The 17,877-nt window shown below is 45.6% G+C and overlaps 1 protein-coding gene across 1 annotated transcript in view; it reads right to left on the minus strand.

The window, feature by feature from the left end:
* SPTBN5 (spectrin beta, non-erythrocytic 5) overlaps positions 1-17,877 on the minus strand; it is a 1,780,873-nt gene that overhangs the window by 320,080 nt on the left and 1,442,916 nt on the right. The gene's annotated exons all lie outside the window — the stretch shown is intronic.

The following is a 17,877-nucleotide window of genomic DNA, read 5'->3' on the forward strand; positions in this document are numbered from 1 at the left end:
TATCGACACATCACACCATTTTGTTCATGTTACATTAGACTATGGCTAACCATAAACCAGAAGATTTTCTGTCAGTGGTACATTTATCAGTTCCAATAATATGTTTCGGTTATTCTACATCTGGAAAAATGTCTTTCAGGTGTTACAATTCGTCTTGCTCGCTCTCTAAAATACTGATATTTTTGGGTGCAAACTTCTGTCAAGGAAATTGAGTGTAAAAAACATTCTGAAGGTTAGTGAACAGTCATAAAGTTATCACCTCTTGTGTCCTCACTACCTGGTCAATGACCACCCATCTATCGATCCAGTAACAAAATTCATGAACCCCCTCAATACTTGTGGATTTTGCCAAGACGTAACTAGCATATTGCTGTCAGGGAAATCCAAAAGACTTGATTCTGTGAGAAAAATACGTTGGAATTTCCAATTTCAAATTCAACTATTTGATACTTAGGTGCAAAACAATTAATCAGCTGGATCCGGTCTTATGTGCCGTCACAATTAGAGCTGCAAAAACCTCATGCAAAGTAATGTCCCACTGATGCCCTCTGATGCCCAAGCAATCACTTTGACTGCACATAATCTCCTATGCGACATCTTGAAAATCTTCTAATTTCTCGGGATATAGCAACTGATTCTTCTTAGTCAAACTTTTGTACTATCCAGACTACTCTACAGCTCACCTGCATTCCTCAGCCACCCACAGATATTCTGTCCAGTTTGGGAAGGATACTATGATCCAGCTAAGACACTAGGGGGGGTCATTTTGACTTCGGCAGACAATTTTTACTGTCTGCCGAAGCCCTGCGCTCTGGTTGCCGCCAGTGCGTCCACCTTCCAGCGGGCCCCGTTACAAGTTCCCAGCGGGGAACAGTCTACAACATTGACACTGACTCATAAATGAGCCTGCGGCAATGTTGCAGTGCGTAGGGTGCACCAGCACCCATCACGCTGTTCACTGTGTGCACTAGTCTTAAGACCACCAGGGTCGTAATGACCCCTTAAGTCCTCCATCACCAAATAGACAAGAAAAATACTTAGAGGGAAACAACGTACCACAACTGGTACTGAGCTATGGAATGAACTGCCCCAAAAATCACAGAGTCTACAGGCTTGCAACGCTAACATGAAGAAGCTCCTCTGGATGACTAATGGTCACCTAATCTGTTAGTAAAGTTCCTTTTGCATCCTGTTCTCGACACATGTCATTCTCTCCGCCTCCTTCCTTATCTTTTCCTCGTCTCTGCCCTGAAATTAGATTGTTCTGGTATATCTTGAACTTAAAAAATAAATTCAAATAGAAATACTTGTCCCTCAAAACTTGCAAAGTATTGAACATATCTAGTGACTTCCAGGTTAGATTTATCGAAGTGGTGCAAGTAAAATTATATACCTCAAGGCTACCTGTCTTATTCAAGAAAAAACGTAAAACCTGCCTCATCTTTGTAGCCATATCAATACGGCTGGTTTGCCTGCACTAGTTATGTACTACAATATAACTAGCGGTTTCTACCCATGTGCTTCTGTTTTTAATTATTGATGACTCCATTGTACGTCATGTGATTTAACTAATTTGCCTACTGATCTCTTGAAAATGATATTTGTTAGCTTTAGCAGTTGAATGTTTTTCTCCCGTTATCAAACACAGCTTACATAATGCTGAAGTAGGCATTCAATGATTGTTATAAAATGTATAATGGCACATCCTCAGGACTAAAGGTTGTGTTATAATACTTTCATTTCATTAGTGAGGTCACAAAAGGGTGTGAAGATGCTTCCAACGTCCCAGTGACTACGGTGGAAGGATTCAACTGGCTTCATAGCAATTTCAACTCCAAAACTGCCTCAGATCTTACTTGTACACCCAGGTGTTAAGTAGCACTGATGTCAGTTGCTATCAAGGGTGCCCATACCACCAGACGCACAGCCCCAACAGCAAATTGGTATGACCAGTGTGCACATTCCTAGACTTGGGATCTTATTAATGGAGCGACCCTAACCACTGACTTGGGGGGGAGGGGGGGGGTGTTAGTTTTGGGGCTCAGGGGTTGGATGTGGGAGGAGTTGAGGAATCTATATTTAGATAGAGACTCTTAACAGAAAGAGAGTTACAGAAGGCAAGTAACTGGTTCTTCTGATAGACTTCTAACTGCAGACTCCTCATCTTTTGAACTGATACCGAAGCAATACCTATTTGAATCGTGCCAGTTTTCATCAAAGGCAAAGGACTCAGACCTGAAGGTTCTGCAGGATTGAGAGGCAAAATGCCTCTCCCCGCAATACTGACTGTCCAGACAATAGGCCTTCCTGAAAGTATGGATGGACGCCCACGTAGGCGCCTGGCAAATGTCCAGGACAGGGACTTTGCGAGCCAATGAAACGGTAGCAGTTTTGGCCCTGGTGGAATGAGCCTGCAGTCCTTCCAGGGGCTGCTGTTTAGCCATTGTGTAGCAGATCTTAATGGAGAGCACAAACCAGCAAGAGGTGGTTCTCTTTTGCACAGCCTTGCCTTTTTTGCTCCAGAGAATCCAACAAAGAGCTGATAATCCACCCAGTGTTTTTTGTACAGTCTATGTAAAAGCTCAGTGCTCTCTTGAGGTCCAAGCGATGGAGTCTCTCCTTCTCCTTAGAGGGGTTAGGCAGAGCATAAAACTTCGGCAAGGCGATGTTCTAACCAGTGTAGAACCGTCTCACAATTGTAGGCAGGAAGGATGCCTGTGTCCGCAAAACCAGCTTGTATGGGAAGAAGGTAGTATACAGCAGGTTGACACAGAGAGTTTTAAGATCATACACCATGCTGATCTTCTGGAGACAAGGAGCACAGTTTTAAGGGTGAGAAGACACAAGGATCAACTGTGAAGCGGCTCCAAGTGTGCACGCATCAGCAATGCACGGACAAAGTTGAGGTCCCACTGGGGCATGATAAAGGGAGAGGGAGGAAACAAATGTCGTAAACCTTTCAAAAAGTGAAAAATGGAGACTTACAAGGGTGGCGGCTCCAGCAAGTGAAAAAGCTATACAAGCAGAAAGGCACTCTTTAATTGTGCCCAGAGCAAAGCCCTGCAGACCTAGAGATAAAACAAATAACAAAACATCAGATTACCTTGCTTGGAGGGGTCTATCTGTTGAGTAATGCACCAAGCCAAAAATATGTCTGAACAACAGGCATATATAGTCTTTGTCAAGGGACAACTGGCTGCCAAGATGACATCAATCACATCCTGAGGAAGGAATGAAGGAAGAAAGGAAGTACAAAGATGTTCAGCTATTGCCGCTCAATCTCCAAGCATGAAGTTGGAGATCGTTAAGGCCCAGGTGCAGAACCCTGCCCTGTTGCTGTGACAGCAGGACCTACTGGATAGGAGGACAGATGCTCAAGTTCTGGATATGCTACTGTACAGGCATGGTCAACCCTGACCTTCCCCAGAACTCATGGAATCTGCAGAAAGGCATACAGGGGGTCCTAATACCATTTGAGGCAGGGTGCGTCTCCAAGCAAGAGACACCTAGGAAATTCCAATGCACAGAAGAGCTTATATTGAGCATTATTGCAGCCTAAGTGTCCTGGACACTGTTCCCTGGGGTTAAAGGCACGAAACTGAATCATAAACCAGAATGGCACAGGTGAAGGAGAGCATCTGGAAAAGAGCCCAGTGTTACTTGGGCACATTAACAGTGAACCCCAAGGATGACAGGAGGTTCACCATAGTCCTGGAGTGGTTGGAGACTGCCTGGGGTGAGCCTGCCTTTAACAGACAGTTGTTGAGGTAGGGGAAGACTGGCAACCCTGACCTCCAAAGTTTGGTGTGCTCCAATCACTAGTTTCATTAACACCCAAGGGGCACTGGTGAGACCAAAGGGGAGCACAGTGAACGGAAAATGCTCCTGTTCCACCACAAACCTCAGGTAGTGCCAAAGGGCCTGCTGAACAAGTATATGGAAATAGGTGTCCTGCAGTTCCAACACCACCATCCAGTCTCCAGGGTCGAAGGTGTGATGCTATTCATTGGGTTTGACCAATGACTTTGTGTTTCACCACTGCGCATATTAGTTGCTCAATGTTCACCAGTAGCACATTGTATTTTTTATTCAGCCTAGACGCCTATTGGCTTTGAAAGGGCATTAGCCATTACTTTCTGTATCCAGTTTAGCCGCCTACTGGCTTTGACATTGCATTAGCCATTACATTCTGTATTCTGCCTATTGGCTTTGACATGCTGTATTCAGTCTAACTGCCTATTGGCTTTGACATGATATTAGATATTACATTCTGTATCCAGCTTAGCTGCCTATTGGCTTTGACATGATATTATACATTACATTTTGTATTCAGCTCAGCTGCCTATTGGCTTTGACATGACATTAGATATTGCATTTGATATTTAGGTTAGCTGCCTATTGCCTTTAACGTGGAGTTAGACATTGCAGTTGAGAATCCAAGCTGTATTTTTCCAAGCTGTGTTTTGCCACAAGATGAACCAAGCTGTTTTCTTCTCACAGTAGACTAGACCTGATAAGAGAGGGTACATTGGGTGTTTTTCCTTCCTGCTCAAGCTTGGGAAGAGGAGCAGTCTAGGAGATCTGGCCAGTATCCAAAGGCTTGCGTAGTTTTCCCGGGTCTGAGAGGAGGGGGAACGCTTTTCTAAGGGTGGCTCAGGGCTTCAGAGAATTAGATTCGAATCTGCCTGACTTCAGGCCGGAAATTGGTGCCAGTTGCCAGTCTCCTGTGTGGGTAGATAATCTCTTTCTCGCAGTTGACTGGAGTCATCAACTTGCAGACCCCAGAAAAATGAAGATGTAAATAGTTTCTCACACAGTGAAGTATTTGTTTTGCTTTGCATTCAATATCTTATATATATATAACCTGCTGTGTACATTGCAAATATATTTTGTTTTCATTGAACGTGTGCTTGAAATCTATTAATTTGTCTCTTACGAACTTGTGGGTGGGGAAGAATTAACAACAATAAAAGTCTTCTTTGAACTCAGAAGTGCATTCTTGACATGTTCTGTAAGCTCTGATTACGAGATAAGAAGGAAAGCAGAACATTTTGGTACCAGAAGTGGGGTGCAGAGGCGAATTATAGATTTCTACGTGCACAATTTAAAAGTGTAATTGTTTTTTGTTGTTTGGAGAATTACAGAAGCACGGCAGACCATGTTTGAAAATGCATGTGTAGCTAAACTGCCTGATGGTGCTTTGAGAAACATGTTTTGTGGTGATAAAGCATATTTAGAAAATGTGCCTTTTGGAAGTAATGTTCCTTTTGTTTTTGACAGAAGGGTTTGGATACCTTTATCTGCTTACAGAGAAATGCAGGAGAAATGTGGGCAGTTGGAACATGAAAATGAGAATTTACGTGAGCAAATTAGCCAGAATACATTAATTCAAGATAATGCTGAAAGTTATAAAAATGCTGTTTTAGAAGAATCTTTCTTTTCCCATTCCAGTAATGAGGGGGTTAAGACAGCTTCGAGCTGCTCTGAGCCTCCGTGTGAGCCAGGTTTTTTGGCAGTCAAAGTGCATTCCTTAACTGATAACACGGACGAGAACGATGAGAGAGCTCAGAATGTGATTTACGAGTTACCGTTGCAAAATGCACAAGTAGAACGAAAGATTTTAAAGTTTCTTCCTGTTTGCACTAAGCAAGAGACACCGAGTTTCATTAGCTTGTTTGATTTTTGGAAACTGAATAGCCCCCATTTGAGTGAAATCCTAACACTTTGGTCTATGGTCACTGGGAAAAATGATATGCAGCTGCGCGCTTGTGATTTGGCAAATGAAATAATGCAGACTTTAGGTTTCTGCGCAGTGCAAGAGGGAAACATAGTGCCCCTAGCTAGGATCATACACTGGACCTGGTACTTGCAAGTCAGGGCTAGAGTACCACAGGTAAAAGAGTCACCAGTGAAATTGTGTGCACCATTTGAATTCGTGTCCACTGAGGATAAAAAGCATGTTTGTTTTACTAATGATTTATTGACTGAAATGTTATTTTCTAGCACAGTAGAAGGAACAGTGTTGTACAATGTGTGTCAGATTTTAAAGCAAGAGCTACGTGAGATGTGTCATTTTTACACTGATTCTTGGTTCATTGCAAATGGTTTAGCCGTTTGGTTTTCCACATGGCTTGCACCTAACTGGTTCAATTCCCTTTCAGATGTTAAAGAGAAAAATTCAGAGAGAGAAGTGTACACCCAGAATTCTGACTTAGTGGGGATGGCTAAGTGGGTGCACCAGAAATGTGAACAGCTGGGAGAAAAAGCCACTTACAGGTGGGCAGAGATGAGAGAGATGCACATTCCCCTAGATTTGATAAAAACTGTGCAGCACGCACAAGAGCAATCTGTCCCACAAGCAGTCACAGAGAGAGGAAAGTTACCAGGACAAATGTGGCAGATTGATCAGGTTTTAGGGGAAGTGATTGCTGTAGATTACCAAGGAGAAATCAAAATTATGCTGATACTTAGAAAAGAATCTGATTCATTCATACAAATTGGAGACAGAATGGCCCAACTTGACAAAAGTGAGTGAATGGAGGTTTGGTAAAGAAGGAGTCTGCCCCAGCCCTTCTGACAGTGCAAGGAAAGGGAAGCTGTGGTGCAGCAGATAAAAACCTCAGTGCTGATGTGTGGGTTGAAGCCCCAAGTGACCCTCCAGAATCTGCAGAAATTATAATGAAGGGCCCCAAAAACGTCCTGCTGATTATAAAACAGGGAAAGGAAGAGGAAGGGTACATTTTAAATGACAAATGTTATTTGCAAGAAAAGTCATACTTTTTTCTTTTGCAGATCCTACCACGTTTCGCCACTGTCCCTGAGTGTGCTGTGTGGTCCCCCTTCGGGTGTGTGCGTGTGGGGTCGGGGAAGGGACCGAACCCCCAACCTGAACCTGGCTGAGTAAAGTGCGAGCACCATGGATCCATTTTGCGCAAGTGGCGCCTTCAGTTCAAGTTCAACTTGTTTGATTGCATTCTTCCACTGGAACTAAGCTGTGTTTTTTTTTTTTGTGTGTGGAACTCTGACTTTTGCTTACCTTCCAGCAAACCTTTCCGGTGGACCGTGCACCTTTACATGAATAGAACTCATGCTACATCAAATTGCTGTTTTAGAGACACTATCATCTCATTTAGAGTATAAAAGTTTGAGTCTTTTCTGTGTAGATGTATCTGAGGTGAAAGGTTATGAGATCTATATGTTAATCCATTTCCATTGCTTTACAGGGATTGCTTTGATCATTCAAATCTGATTTGCTGATAATGTTTTTTATTTTTTTTGTTTGTGCTGATGTTTTTTTTGTTTTTGTTTGAAACAAGAGATATGTGAAACAAAAATTCATTGGTCAAAGGGTGGAATGTGATGCTATTCATTGGGTTTGACCAATGACTTTGTGTTTCACCACTGCGCATATTAGTTGCTCAATGTTCACCAGTAGCACATTGTATGTTTTGTTCAGCCTAGCCGCCTATTGGCTTTGAAAGGGCATTAGCCATTACTTTCTGTATCCAGTTTAGCCGCCTACTGGCTTTGACATTGCATTAGCCATTACATTCTGTATTCAGTCTAACTGCCTATTGGCTTTGACATGATATTATACATTACATTTTGTATTCAGCTCAGCTGCCTATTGGCTTTGACATGATATCAGACATTGCATTTTGTATTCAGCTCAGCTGCCTATTGGCTTTGACATGATATTTGACATTGCATTTTGTATTCAGCTCAGCTGCCTATTGGCTTTGACATGATATTAGACATTGCATTTTGTATTCAGCTCAGCTGACTATTGGCTTTGACATGGTATTAGACATTGCATTTTGTATTCAGTTCAGTTGCCAATTGGCTTTGACATGACATTAGATATTGCATTTGATATTTAGGTTAGCTGCCTATTGCCTTTAACGTGGAGTTAGACATTGCAGTTGAGAATCCAAGCTGTATTTTTCCAAGCTGTGTTTTGCCACAAGATGAACCAAGCTGTTTTCTTCTCACAGTAGACTAGACCTGATAAGAGAGGGTACATTGGGTGTTTTTCCTTCCTGCTCAAGCTTGGGAAGAGGAGCAGTCTAGGAGATCTGGCCAGTCTCCAAAGGCTTGCGTAGTTTTCCCGGGTCTGAGAGGAGGGGGAACGCTTTTCTAAGGGTGGCTCAGGGCTTCAGAGAATTAGATTCGAATCTGCCTGACTTCAGGCTGGAACTTGGTGCCAGTTGCCAGTCTCCCGTGTGGGTAGATAATCTCTTTCTCGCAGTTGACTGGAGTCATCAACTTGCAGACCCCAGAAAGATGAAGCTGTAAATAGTTTCTCACACGGTGAAGTATTTGTTTTGCTTTGCATTCAATATCTTATATATATATAACCTGCTGTGTACATTGCAAATATATTTTATTTTCATTGAACGTGTGCTTGAAATCTATTAATTCGTCTCTTACAAACTTGTGGGTCGGGAAGAATTAACAACAATAAAAGTCTTCTTTGAACTCAGAAGTGCATTCTTGACATGTTCTGTAAGCTCTGATTACGAGATAAGAAGGAAAGCAGAACAGAAGGCAGACAGCACCTGAGCCAGTGTGAGCATTTTGAATTTGTCCTTCCAGTGGAAGGCGATGAGAGGGTCCAGGTCTGAGGCCTCCATCCTTTTTGGGCACCAGAAAGTAGTAAAAAATACAACCACATCCTAGGTCTGGTGTGGCACCCTCTTGATAGCCCCTTTAACCATAGAAGCTTGCACTTCCTGCGGTAAAACAGAGAGGTGGTCCTCCATCAGTCACTGGGGGGAACAGTTGAGGTGTGGCGGCATGGGAAGGAAGAGTGGAGCTCAGCCCTTCCAAACAATCTGCATGCCCCATTTGTACGATGTTATGGCTGCCAACCTGAAAGAATCCTCTGAACCTGACTCCCACCAGATGCCTGGGTTCAATAAAACACATGCTAAAGGTGTTTGGCATGGAGGACAGAAGGAGGGTACTGGGCTGGGCTGCCTGTTGATCATGGCCACAGGGCGGTGGGCACCACATCCTTGACCGCAAAACTGCTGGCACCTTGTGGAGATTTGACTGGCTGGAGGTATGGGGCATCTCAATCAAAGCCGCAAGAGGAATGGTAGGGCTGATGTGGTTAGCAGGGTAGGGCAGGCATGCCCACAGAGCATGTTGTGGCCCTATGCTCCTTGAACTGTTAGAGAGCAGAGCCTGCCTTGTCCCCAAACAGTCGAGTCTCGTCGAACGTCATGTCTGTGAGGTGACAACTGCTGAATATGACCTGAGAAACAAGTGGACCACAGCTAAGTATGGCATCAAATTACAACACTGGTGCCAATGGCCTGCCTAATAGAATTAGGGGTGTTCAAGCCACAGCAAACTGTGAAACTGGCTGCGTCACATCTATCCCACAGGGCTTGGAAACCAACGACAGGAACAACATTTTCAGGAACCCCTGGGAGGACTTGAGCTACCGAATCCCAAAGGACTTGAGAATAGTGCCCCAAAAGACAGCTGGCATTCACTGATCAAAGCGCCAGGCTGGTGGTTGAGAGGACTTGTTTCCTAAAAGTCTTCAGCCATTTTAACTCCTGATCCCGGGGGGAGTAGTAGGGAACGTGCTGGGGTAGTCATAGCCATTACAGAGCGGAGTCGAAGTATTGGGAACCAGTGTGGAATATGGTGCCTGAAGTGCAGTCGAGACTGGAGCCAGAGGTGGCCCCATAAGGGGCTGAGAGGGTCCAAATGGAACCACCAGTGACAATAACCAACAGTAGTCCAGGTGGAGAACCTTTCAGCTCCATGGGGCCGGCGGGTGCACCAGAGGAAGTCAGCAAATATCCAGAGAGTCGAAGTATTGCCACTTGGGTTGTGTTGAAACAAGATGTGGGATCCACTCCAAAGTGAAACAACTTTGGGAGCGAGACTGAGATGGATGGCGCCACCCCCATGTCTTTTCAGGGGAGTGTGAATCGTGGGAATGGGATGAATACCACTTAAGACTTTTTGTGATTTTCCTTCGACTAAAAAGATATGTGTGTGTGCATGTGTGTGTGTGTCTATGGGTGCGCATGTGGGTGTGTATATGTGTGGGGTAGTGGAACGGGGAGGGTGGGGGAGGACTATGGGGAGGGGGCGGGGGAGACCCCTATCAGTGCCAGGGAAGGGATTCCTTTGCACTGATAGTGCCTACCACCATGGTTTTCGTGGCGGTAAGTTTGCCACGAAAACCATGGTGGTAGGCAGGGTCATAATCCCAAGGGTGGGATTGTGACAGCCGCAGGGCTGGAGACCGAAGTCTCCAGCCCAGCTGCTGTTACCACCCTGGCGGTCGGTATGTTAAAGTGGAGTTCTTGAATGGCGGTAACCGCCAGGGTCCAAATCCCATTTTTTTTACCGCCGGCCTGGTGGCGGTATTACGGCCTCTTTAACACCGATCGCCAGGGTTGTAACGAGGGCCATAATATTTTAAAATGGAGAATGTGTGACTAATGTATTATGGAAATTTTTAAATGGACAAGTGATTAAGTCTAACTAATTTTTAATTGAAAAATATTTTTTTTAAACTGAAGAAATATTTCATTATTTCTCATGGGTTGTTTGTAATTTATTAAATTGTTATACTAGTTAAATTTGAATAGGAAAAATTGTTTTGTAAGTAAATATTTTATAATATAGAAAATGCTTTAAATGTGAGTGTGTGTTATAGGAGTGGTCGTGTGGTATGCTGTTTATTTAAATATATTTTTAATAAAATATTACTATTAATTTAAATATTTTTCAATATGCATTCTTTTTCAAAGATAATATATTTTAAATATTTATAATTGTTTTAAACTATTTTTAAGTAGAATTAGTTTTAAATCTGAGTTGGAATAGTAACCACCATGTATCACTTCCCCAGTGTTTGTTAGATTGGAATTGGAATAATACATCTGATAGCCCCCACGCCCAATGTATGCATTTTCTTCAATGTTTGATTAGGTATATAACAGTAAATATGACCCACTTGACCCTCCTTCCTCCAAATGCACTTTCCTCAATGTCTGCTAAATTGAAGCCTTTTTAGTAAATGTGCTCCTCATAGAAGTACTTTCCCCAACATTTGTTAGACTAGACATAGAGTAGTAAATGTGACTCTTTTCCCCAATGTATGCACTTTACCCCATGTTTATTAGACTGGAGGTCGAATAGTAAATATCTCCACCTTCCCACCATGTATGCACTTTTCCAAGTGTTTGCCAGACTGGAATTAGAATAGTAAATCTGATTTCCATCCCTGTGTATATACTTTCACCATTGTGTTAGACTGGAGTTAGAATAGTAAATCGGAACCCCGGATTCCTGAACCCCAATCTATGCACTTTCCCCAATATTTGTTAGAGTGCAGGTGGAATAGCAGATTGGATACGTCCCCCAATACATGTGCATTCAAGAATTGCATTTAGACTGAAGTTTGGACAGTATAAATGCCCCCCCTAGCCCTGGCAATGTATGCACTTTCCCCAACATGTGTTAGACTTGAGTTAGAATAGTTTATCTGACTGCCTCCCAACCCCAGTTTATGGACTGTTCCTAACATTTGGTAGATTGGAGTCAGGATAATAAACTAGACCCTTTCTCCTCAATTTATGCACTTTCCCCAATAATTGTTAGACTGGAGTTAAACAAGGAAAACTACCTCCTCCGTGTATGCTTTTTCCCCTACTGTTTGTTAAGATGTTCCAGAAGACTTTTTTAGACTGGCAGGAACCTTCATCACAGAGGTTCCTGTCGCTGCATTGAAAGTGTGCCATGTGGCTCTGTCAACATGACGGGCCATACACCACACTTTGAAAATCTTTTTATTTTCAAATAAAAATATCACAAAGCAGGTGGCCAAACCTCAAACTGTCCTTACTCCATCAGGCCATCAGAGGAGTATGTCAGCAGTAGAGATGGGGTAATCTCTGTTGCTGACATACTTAGGGGGTCATTCTGACCGTGGCGGGTGGCGGTCGCTGCCCGCCATGCGGTCACCGCCAAATGGCCCTCCGCGGTCAGAAGACCACGGATGCCATTCTGCCTTTCCCGCTGTGCCGGCGGGTGCCTGCCAAAGGAGCGCCCGCCGGCCCAGCGGGAAAGGCCCTGCAACAATGAAGCCGTCTCCGAATGGAGCCAGCGGAGTTGCAGGGGTGCGACGGGTGCAGTTGCACCCGCCGCAATTTTCACTGTCTGCTAAGCAGACAATGAAAATCATGGTGGGGCCCTGTTAGGGGGCCCCTGCACTGCCCATGCCAGTGGCATGGGCAGTGCAGGGGCCCCCAGGGGCCCCACGACACCCGTTCCCGCCATCCTGTTCCTGGCGGTAAAAACCGCCAGAAACAGGATGGCGGGAAGGGGGTCGGAATCTCCATGGCAGCGCTGCAAGCAGCACCGCCATGGAGATTCAGCCCAGCCGGGGGAAATCCGGCGGGAAATCCGGCGGGAAACCGCCGGACCCGGCTGGGCGACCGCGGCTTTACAGCCGCGGTCAGAATAGCAAAGGAAGCACCTCCCGCCTGTTGGCAGTGCTTCCGTGGTCGTCGACCCTGGCGGTCGATGACCGCCAGGGTCAGAATGACCCCCTTAATGTACTCCTGACTCTATATATGAGGCAGCGGAATGTCTGCTTGCGACAGAGTACCTCTCCGTCAAACTCCAAATCTTACCCTACATCATCACAAAAAAGAGGAAGGGCAGTGAGGAATGCATACGTGAAGTTATGTACCCACCAGTAATACCATTATCGAAGGAAGGCATGTTTTTTACAGATGGATACATCTTCCAATTGATCCTTCACCTTATGAATAAGCCTCCAGACAACAGACAATACTTCCATCGGCGGTGGGACTGAGAAGTGCTAGTTAACCAACAATGTCATGCAACACAGATCAAGTAAAGTACTGGTACTGCGTACATGAGACATTGGGAAATAGGTCTTGTCAAAAGTATGCAAGGATGACCATGTTGCTGTCTGATAAATGTCCACAACCAACAGATCTCTATTGGAACAGACATTAATTGCTTCCTGGTGAGCATAGCAGATGTTGATACAGAGAATGACCCAATGTGAAGTTATATACTTGGTCATCAGCTTGATCTTTTTTTGCTCTGACAGGGCCTAAAAAGAACTGACCACCCACTCTGTCCTGTCATATATGGGCCATAAATTATGACACCACATGCCTGGAGCGTAGTGTATGCATCCTGTCCTCCTTCTTGGTTAGATATGGAGAAGGATTGGAAGCTTGAAGGGTGACTAACCAACCCAATTGAAATGCAGAAGCCACCAAAGGCAAAAAGGTAGAAACTGCCCTGGGTTAAAAGGTTGGGCAGGGGCAGCAGACCAGCTCATCCAGGTAGAATAACGTGCAAGGTGGGCAAGCTGTGAGACCTTAAATTACTGGCAACAGCAACACTGTACTCAGGTTAAGAAATTGAACCAGACGACTGTGCACTGGCTTGAATAGCGATGTCTTCAAGAAATTCAATACACAATTCAATTCCCACTAAAAACAATAAACAGAGTGGGGGGTGGGACAAATAAACAAAATCTTTTAGAAAGTGCCATTAATGGAAATCTAAACTGGGAAGGTTGATCATGAAGACATATTAAGGTACACAGAGTGGCCTGGAAGACATTAACCATAGCTACCAAAAGACTGCTCTGCAATGGACAATACAAATCATAGGATGATGGAAAGGTGAGAATTAATGGGGTAGAGGCCTTCCGACTTGCACCACTGTAAGAACTGTGACCTTCATATATAGATTTGGTGGTGGACCTTCTGGTTGCCAAGATAACAGTTGCAACATCATCAGAAAGACAAAAACACTCTAGCTGCTACTACTCAATCTCTAAGTGTGCAGCTGCATCATCTGGGTAGCGGACCTAAACATCCTGCTGCAACAGTAAGTCTACTGTAGGAGAGAAAAAGGCATCAGGCTATTTAGTGGCAGTGGCATACCAGTTCTTCCACACCCCATCTGGGGCGATCAGGACCAGCCATGCTCAATCCTCCTGCAGATTCTATAGTACTTCTGACTGAAGAAGAATCAGAGGAAACACACACATCAGTCCCTGAGACCAGCTGAATCTGAAGGCATCAGTAGGGAGGTGCCACTGTTGGCATGGTTCCCCCTTACCCCCCAAACACACACACTTTGTGCCTAGTGTTGATGCCAACGTTGATTAAAAGTGTGCTGGGACCCTGCTAACCAGGCCCCAGCACCAGTGTTCTTTCCCTAAAACTGTACCTTTGTTTCCACAATTGGCAAAGCCCCAGCACATGGTTAAGTCCCTTGTAAAAATTACCCATGGTACCAAGAGCCCTGTGGCCAGGGAAGGTATCTAAGGGCTATGACACCCTGTGGGGGGGGGGGAGGGGCTCCCTCAGCCCATGCGCCCTGCCTTGCAGCTTGTGTGTGCTGGTGGGGAGAAAAAGGAAAAGTCAATACGATACCCCTCCCAGGGTGTCATGCCCACAAAGCATAGGTAGGTCACCCCTCAAGCAGGCCTTACAGCCCTAAGACAGGGTGCACTATACCACAGGTGAGGGCATAGCTGCAGGAGCAATATGCTCCTACAGTGTCTAAGTCCATTCTTAGACATTGTTTAAGTGCAGTGTAGCCATATTGAGTATATGGTCTGAGAGTTTGTCATTACGAACTCCACAGCACCATAATGGCTTCACTGAATACTGGGAAGTTTGGTACCAAACATTTCAGCACAATAAACCCACACGGATGCCAGTGTTAATTGCACTGAAAAATGCACACAGAGGGAATCTTAGAGACGCCCCCTCTATGTTAGCCCACTTGCTAGTATAAGACTGACCGGTCTGTGCCAGCTTGCCACTTTCAGACAAGTTTCTGAGCACATGTGGTGAGTGCCTTTGTGTACTCTGTGGTCAGAAACAAAGACTGTCCAGGGTGGAAGTGCTTCTCAACTTCCCCTGCAGGAACTGTAACACTTGGTGGTGAGCCTCAAAGGCTCAAGCCTCGGCTTACAGTGCCCCAGGGCACTCCAGCTAGTGGAGATGCCTGCCTCAGGACAAAGCCCCACTTTTGGCGGCAAGTACGGCAGGAAAATTAGGGAAAATAGGGACGAGTGACCACCCCTGCAGCTATCCAGAGCTGAGGTGACCCCCTCCCTGCAAAATCCTCCATCTTGGTTTGGAGGACAGGGACCAATAGGGATAGAAATGTGCCCCCTCCACAAAGGAAGTGGGCACAACGAAGGTGTAGCCACCCTCAGGGACAGTAGCCATAGGCCACTGCCCTCTGACCCCTAAAACACCCCTAAATCTAGGATTTAAGAGCCTCCCTGAACCCAGCTCACCGGCTTCCTGGGGACCAACAAGAAGAAGAAGGACTGCTAAGCTGAAACTCCCAGCAGAGAAGATGGAAGATGACAACTGCTTTGCCCCCAGCCCTACCAACCTGTCTCCTGCTTCAAAGAACCTGCTAAAAGACCAGCAGCTCATCCAGCAGGCCAAGTGACCTCTGCCAACTCAAGAGGACTGCCCTACACCCAAAAGGTCCAAGAACTCCTGAGGACAGAGGGCTCTGTCTGAAGAAACCTACAACCAAGGACTCCCACCTCACTCCGGATGCGTGAGTCTTGACCCCTGTGCACCGACGTCCACAGCCTGTGTCCAGGTAGTCCACCAAGCAAGAGAGGGTCCCCAGGCGATTGCTACCAAGAGCCCTTCCAAGGTTGACCCCTCCATGACGACGCCTGCAGAGGGAATCCCGAGGACCCCCCTCACAGCGAGCTCCGGACTGAGATATCCGACGCCTAGAGGACACACTGCACCCGCAGCCCCCAGGCCTTGGAGAAACTGACCCCCAGTGCTTCATTGTTCAGCAGGCGGCCCTGCTCCTTGTCCGACCAGTGGTGTGTGCGAGACACACCCTCCGGACCACGCCTGCAGCCTCTGAGTGACCCCGGGTTCTCCTCATAGACTAGCATTGGAAACCCAACGTCCTGTTTGCACCCTGCACCCGGCTGCGCTTGTGCCGCTTGGGGTGTGTGTATGGTGCCTACTTGTGGCCCCTCCAGTGCTCCTCTAATCCCCCCTGGTCCGCCCTCCGAGTCGCAGGTACTTACCTGCTGGCTGACCGAATTCCGAGTACCCCCTGTCTTCATAGGAGCCCACGTTAATTTGGTTCCTATTTGGCCTCTGCACCTGACCGGCCCTGTGTTGCTGGTGGTGGGTGTTTGGGGTTAGCTTGAACCCCCAACGACGGACACCCTAAAAACCGGAGATAAGAACTGTAAGTCCTCTACTTACCTGAAAAACTGTACTATCTTTTCTTCCCCCAGGAACTGTTGAAAAATGCAGTGTCCACTTCTAAAATAGCTTTTTGCCATTTTAAGAAAAACTGTACACATTGTCGATTCATTCAAAGCCCTGATTATATATATGTACCTTTTTTATGTACTTACCTGCAACTGAATCTTGTGGTTCTAGAAATAAATTAACAAATAATTTCTTTCCTTTATAAAATCCTATTGGTCTGGAGTTAAGTCATTGAGTGGGTGTTTCTTCTATCGCTTGTGTGTGTACAACAATTGCTTAACACTACCCTCTGACTAACTTCTCAACCACACTACCACAAATAGAGCATTAGTATTATCTACTGTTGCCTCTGTCAAGCCTGTGGGGAACCCCTGGACTCTGTGCACATTTTATCTCACTTTGATATAATATATACAGAGCCAGCTTCCTACAGCATCCCTCAGGAAACCATTCACTTCACATCCTGTTATGGGTAATGGCAAAGAATGGAAGCCACAGTCTGGTGAAGATCACCTGCATCACATCAGGATCCAACTCTAAATCGTGATGCTCCAGTGAGAGACAACTGAGAGCATCTGCCCTCACACTGAAGGTGTAAGTAATCCTGTGAGGGGCCTGTAGTTCTGGGATTGCTTTAACAAAACTGGTTAAGCATTTTTCTACAAGACTGTGGTGAAGTGGCCTATGGTGGCTGTAGTGCTGGGTCTGACAAGTCAGCCAAGGTCAAGGGGTAGGACTTTTTAGGTAGTGATAGGCGATAGCACTATTTATATCACCACAAGGCAAATTGAAGTTGCCTGGCAATTTTCCAGGTTGCAGTGGCATTCTGATGGCTCTGTCAGTTTGCTTACCATCACCGCATCCCTCACCTTTGCTATTTTGTCCCTCTATAGTTACCTCGGTTAAATGATATCTGTCCACTTGACTGACTTTAAAATTTGGATCCTTTTTCGGCTTTGTTGTATTGCTATGCCTTTTCCTCTTTCCCTTTCATGTATAGGAGTTCCCTGGCTTGTTGTTTCACTATGGAATTTAGCACCTTTTTTATTTTTTGTTTAGGTTCACACTTGCCCACCATTCCAAAGTCAGAAATACCAATACTATTTTTGCAGAGCACTTTAACCTCATTAGTGCGGGCGTTGGCCACTGGGTGACGCCCACACTACCTCCCTGGTGCGGGTCATGACCAGTGGCCGACACCAGGGAGGGGGTTAAATAATCCTCGGGTGCAATGCACCGGAGCATTTTTTATTTTTTTATTACCCCGGGAGATGTGGAAGTTCCCTCGCCCCGCCACCCTCCCTCTGATGTCACATTTGTCCCCACTAGAGCAGCAGAGGAGCAGGTGAGCTTCCTCCCCCCACTTCGGTGGGGAAAAAAGGCCAAAACGGCCTTCCCAGATGCCAGGGAGGCATCAATGGAAAGGGGAGAGTCTCCGATCAATGGCCAGGAAACGCTCCTAGACACCAGGGATCTTGTTTGGGGGGTTTGCCCCCGTGTAAGGGGTCACCCCCCGGTGGGGGCAGTAATATTTTACAAAAATATGTTGGAGTTCTTCTGGGAGGCGATTGCA

This window comes from Pleurodeles waltl, chromosome 9 (assembly GCF_031143425.1).
Source record: "Pleurodeles waltl isolate 20211129_DDA chromosome 9, aPleWal1.hap1.20221129, whole genome shotgun sequence".
NCBI classification, from domain to species: domain Eukaryota; kingdom Metazoa; phylum Chordata; class Amphibia; order Caudata; family Salamandridae; genus Pleurodeles; species Pleurodeles waltl.